This window comes from Protopterus annectens, chromosome 2.part0, assembly GCF_019279795.1.
Source record: "Protopterus annectens isolate FY-2018-M chromosome 2.part0, PAN1.0, whole genome shotgun sequence".
Taxonomy (NCBI): domain Eukaryota; kingdom Metazoa; phylum Chordata; order Ceratodontiformes; family Protopteridae; genus Protopterus; species Protopterus annectens.
In genome coordinates, this window is record NC_056728.1 from 549,691,988 (window position 1) to 549,697,987 (window position 6,000).

General features: G+C 47.9%; 1 protein-coding gene across 1 annotated transcript in view; it reads right to left on the reverse strand.

Moving 5' to 3' along the window:
- The window catches only part of LOC122793144 (metalloprotease TIKI1-like), an 845,736-nt gene that overhangs the window by 191,610 nt on the left and 648,126 nt on the right, over window positions 1-6,000 (reverse strand). The gene's annotated exons all lie outside the window — the stretch shown is intronic.

The window sequence follows — 6,000 nt, forward strand, 5'->3', positions numbered from 1 at the left end:
CACTGTTGTGTATACATCCACATTGGTACAGATAGATCATGCATATCTGACATGTCATAGATATATTGTGTTGCTGTATTGTAGTGATAAACAGATGTCCAGATGTGGTAGTATTGTGGGACTGTACCATTGATATTTTTGTAATACTGCACCCACCCTGTAGCACTGCCACAGGTGTGGCCACTGACATTGCATCTCTCACCCTCTTATGCAGGTCCCTCCAGGATACCACCAAGGCAGCAGCCTGTAGCTGGTGAGTATATTTTATGTAGATGCTTGCCAACACACTGGGCATGCAATGGCGATGGTATATTCCATGCACACATCTAACACATCTACCCTGAATGCATGCTGTACATGTGCATGTATTGCTGCTGTGAAATGCACGGTTTCACAGGGGTGACCAGGATGGGGAATTGGAAGAGAATGTCAGACACCTGCATGATAACTAACATCCTGCCATTGCAGAATGTGTCCAAAGGGAGTCACATACTAGTGGTAGACATGGCCTACAGTAGGGACATGTTCGGAACAACACCCATATACAGTGCAACACCAGTGTATATATCTGTAGGACAATGGCAACTGCTGCAGAGCTACACTATGGTATAAGGCATTACAGTATTCACAGTATCAGCTGGGTCTAGGCTGCAAGATGTGGTGTTCAGTGTATGAGACACTGCAAAGTAACACACATGCGTAGGGCTTACTTGTCATGCATCTGCATAAAGGCTGAAGGGGGGTTTCAGCATGACACACCAGTGCACTGCAGCAGAGATCCTAAGGATGCTAGGAATGGCTCTTTCTGCACATAGTCAGGTTCAGGACCTGTGGCAGCCGTACCCTACCCACACAACAATAGTGACAGCAGTGTGTGAACACCATGGGATGTGCACATGAGTAGACCTTGCAATCATGCAGAATAGAGGGATATGTGTAGGGCAGACTGAACATACACTGGCAAATGCAGATGGCCCACACTGGTATACCCCTGCCAGGAGTAGTGACTGCTGTAGTACACACAACAAGAGGTGCGATAAACCGACATGATAAGGGTGTGCAAACATATGCCCCCATGGTGTGCATGTATTGCGGTCAGCAGCCGCACGCCTAACACAATCTGTAGACACTGCATGTGATAGTACAGGACATATGTCACATATCAGGCTCATGTAATGCTAAGATATGCAGTGATGTGGTCCCATGGCAGATCAAGGAAGTGTGTGTCAATTCAATAAAGGTGTGTACATCCCCCATAGCCATGGTATGCCCTGATGGTTGTCAGTGTAAGAGCATTGGAGTGGTCATACATGGTCTGTTGATGTTGACAGCTGTAAATCAGGCATCAGGCATTCACCAATGACAACTGTCAACATATCATCCCAGGTATGTGTTGCTGAAAAACATAGGGGCCGTGAGAAGTAAAGCTGACATAACTGACACACTACTACACACTCTGCAATGGGCTGCACACCTGTGAGTTGTACTGCACAGTACATGGCAGGGTGCAGAACAGGTGCACAACAATACTGTGTACATGGGTGCAGTGGTATCCAGGGGAAGTGGCATCACCTAGTGACACAGCACATGCATCACATACATGTATACTGTTGCTAGCATGGATTGACTATAGCTGAACTGCATGCTGTTCTGTACCATATGTTCTGCATGTTGACAGATGGGTAATAGGAGGACTGTGTGTACTATCATTGTGCAATCTCACCTGTATGTGTGTGTGCATCCTGGTGGTTAGTTAGTTTGGCTGCAGGGTCACTCTGGTGAGGTGGAGGGAGGTAGATGCATGTAAGATGCGTGTGTGCATGTGTTTGTTTGTGTGGGTGGCCATGTATGCACATGTGTGATTGTGGGGTGTTCATATGGCAGTACTTCCCTTTGGGACTGTGCAGTACATGGACATAGACTGCCGCATTACAAACCAGGAATACCTGCCCTGTGTGTAATCACAGGACAGAAAATAGTATAATACAGTCTGTAGCATGGGACAGGCATCCAGAGGGAAGGTAGATACCAGGTACACCCTTAATATCGCAGTCAGCAGAGAGATCACCTACAACCCATGTATGCAGCACTACAGATGCATTGGGGAAGCACTAGTCAACACCAGGGAGTGTATCCAAATATTACAGTTGTCACATGATAGGCAGAAGGAGCAGCATATCTGGCGTGTACTGAGCATTACATACACATGACACACCAGCGCGAGATATTATGGATACAGCATAGTAGCCCACACATATAGGGGCCCTGCACATCATGTCCGGACATACATAGGGTGCATATTGAATGACAGCATCCAGGCCATGTAAAACCACTACACACAGGTCAGGCAGGTAAGGCTTTGTGCTGCGGCCCCTTCTGCAGGGATTTACAGGACTGAGATGTTAATGAGTGGTATCAATGTGTGTATGTTAACAAGTGTGATGCAGGATGGGGTAATACATGGACATATACGTGGACTGTCTGTAAAGCCATGGACAGGTAGGTATTACAGAGGTGTGTGTGTGTGTGTGTGTGTGTGTGTATACTGTTAGGCAATGCTGTACAGGTATTAAAGTGCATTTATTGTTTTCCCCCATAGGTGGCGAGGTGGGTCAGGGCCCCTCCTGCATGCAATCTGATGTTGGTGTCCATACAGACACCGAAGATGATGATAGGACTGTTGAGGCACAGGTGGGGTTGTCAAGGGCTGACACTGCGCCAACATTTGACATCCCCCTTTTAGACACCCCAAACCCGCACACAGTTTCAGTGCCTACACATACTCCATCACCAGTGGCCATAGCAGAGGAACAGCTAGCATTTGGTGGCAGTGCAAAAGGAAGTGTGGTAACCATGCCTACTGTGTCTGGTCACAGCAGGCATAGCCAGATGTCCCAGGGTGCTTGTGGTAGGGCTGCTGGACATTATGGCCCTGGCATAGGTGACATAGCTGGTACTAGCAGGCACATGTTTCAAGCTGTCATGGTGGCACAGGCATTTATGGAACATTGCACCAGACAGGGCCTGAGGCTGCAGACGTTCTCTCTTGTATCTGTAAGAGACGACCTCTGTGAACTGTCAGGTGCCATCCTTGCTTATACTGAGCACATGGATAGACGGCATGATGAGATGATGGCCCTCATCAGCCGTGGTGTGTCTGTGCTTCAATGTGTGGTGGGGATGCGGTGACGCCTGCGTGGACGTGGGCTAGCAACACCAACAGCTGGCAGTCAATGTGGACGTGCTAGGACACCAAGGGGCTCCCATAGTGGCAGTAGCAGCCCCGACAGTGCACAGGGTGTGCTGTCCACACCACACCAGAGCAGGCCATGTGCACTTGGTCCTGGCCAGTCCCAGGAGTGACTTGGTACCAGCAGACAATTGTCATCAGCAGGTGAGAGTAGTACATTGAGGCCTGTACCTGGCCATGCCTGTGGAACCCCTGGCAGGCACAGTCCATTTGTCCATGGCTGGAGGCAGTGAACTGCACAACCTGCCAGGTATGGTCTGCAGCTGTCCATAAACACCTGTGTAGGGTAGCCACATGGCCGAACTGTGTACATGCATACCCACACCCTATGCAAACACACCTAAGGCAACCCCATACCTACACACACCACATCACCTCGCCCAGCTCTCCACAGTACACCCCTCACCCACACACATGGTGTCAAATGTATGGCCCACCCTCTGCCTCTGGTAAACCAACATCACACCCTGTGCATATGATGATACCTGTGCTACATCCCTGTCATCCATACTATTAATGTAGGGACAGGCTGATATGGTTCTGATGCACATGGTGACTGCACTACAGTGCAACATGTTGTAGGGAGTAGAGTGTAATGCAGCATACATGGCAGGTAGTGTAGCCATCCAGCAATGATGCCTTATAGCTGTTAGTAACACTGGTTGGATGTGATCTCTATAATGGTATCCATTTGTGTTGTAGGCGTACATGTATCAGCACTAGGATGCCCTGTGCATAAGATGATACCTGTGCTACATCCCTTTCAACAATACCATCAATGCAGGGACAGGCTGATATGGTTCTGATGCACACAGTGACTGCACTACAGTGTACCACAGTACTGCAGTGTAACATGTTGTAGGGAGTAGAGTGTAATGCATATATGGCATTTAGTGTAGCCATCCAGCAATGATGCCTTATAGCTGTTAGTATCACTGGTTGGATGTGGTCTCTATAATGTTATTCATTTGTGTTGTAGGTGTACATGTCTGCAGTCATATTCCACAATGGGGTAGGTCACTGTGGTGACACCATGGCTGTGACATATCTAGGGTACAGTTGAACACATCACAGGTTACTAAACCAGTCACTGCCTGTGCCACATGGACAGGTGGCCCACTGAGGTGTGTATACCCTGCAACCTGATGTAGACCCATCCACATACACGCACATTGTTACTTGGCAACACTGGGAGTAGACCCCTACATAGCTATGTAGTGATACTGAAGTGTGTTGCTTACATTGCACAGACCACACAGCATTCAAAATGAGGTGTATCCCAGGTTACATGTTACAAACAGAACATCCCCAGACATGTACAGTATGCTAATGGGGGATGTGATGGGTGTATATGGACAATACGTAGTGTGACATACTGTCATATACACATTTACAGACACATAACAGCCAGACACACATACGTGATACCAGGGCCTATCACTGCTAACTAACCTGACCGTGTGTCCAGTGTGTTACAGGTAGGCTGCACACATCACATGCATAACTGGCTTGGACTGTGGTAACAGTTATCTGTATGGTTGATGGTGACAGTGGTAACTATAACGTGGTACATGGGACATATACTGGGTGTACCTTGGTGTACCAGATATACCATGTTAAACCAACATTACTCCAATCGCAGTATAGCAGCACTTACAGTCTGTAGTCAAGTCAGGCACATCCCCCTCCTGTGAGTTGGCCTGTTTCCCCAGTGTATGTTGTTAGAGGTAAATCTCCAATGCATCTGTGATGCTGTTTGCCAAACAGATCTAGTTACTGCTCACAGTGCATGAAAAGGCCCAACACCAACATGATGTTCCTAGATACTGGAGTGTGTTTCCATGCAATTGGCTATGCAAATATTACCACAGCTGTTCCACATGCAATCAGCTAGAGGAGGGCTGTGATTTGTGCAGAGACCATCAGCTGATCATGAGCATCACTTACAATACACATGCTGTTGCCTAAGCAAAGTAGGTGTAGGTCTCCATGTCCGCCAGAGAGGGAGTGAGAGAGGCAGACAGCGGCAAAGTAAAGTCAGGGAAGGGTGGGAGAGTAAAACTTAAGCATGTTTGTTTCACACACCTACCAGCACAGGGTGTCAAACCCCTGATGACTATGTAGTGCTATCACATTTCTATGCGGTTATCAGATGCGCCACATAGGTTACATGTTGAGGAACCCTCAAAACATATATGTGATGGTGAGTGGCATCTGCAACAGGGATATGGTAGTGATATGGTAGGTGTAGTACATGTGCCTGCCACATAAACAGGTGCCAGTATCAACACAGCCACACTCTCACAGGGATACACACATACATTGACACACATGGCAGGACCAGGAATACAACTTATCACTAGTGAGATTGCCACAACACATTACTGTGCAGGTATCACATGCACCACAGGGGTCATACAGAGGTTATATGGGCAAAGGGTATGTGGAGGTGTCTTGACATTGGACAGCATGCTTCAGTATGCCAATGGGGGTTGTAGTGAGTATGAATGTGATCATACAACACACACACACACACACACACACACACACACACACACACACACACACACACACACACAAACACACAGGGTGCCAGTACTGACATGCATGGGTGCATTGCTTCATGGGTGTGTAGTGGTCGACTGTGCCAGACAGCTATACAAGGCTAGTTGATGGGTATACCTTGGCATCAGCCCACATGACAATGGTCTGCATTGTGGCTCAGGTGTGTAGTTTCTGGATTTGCCCAC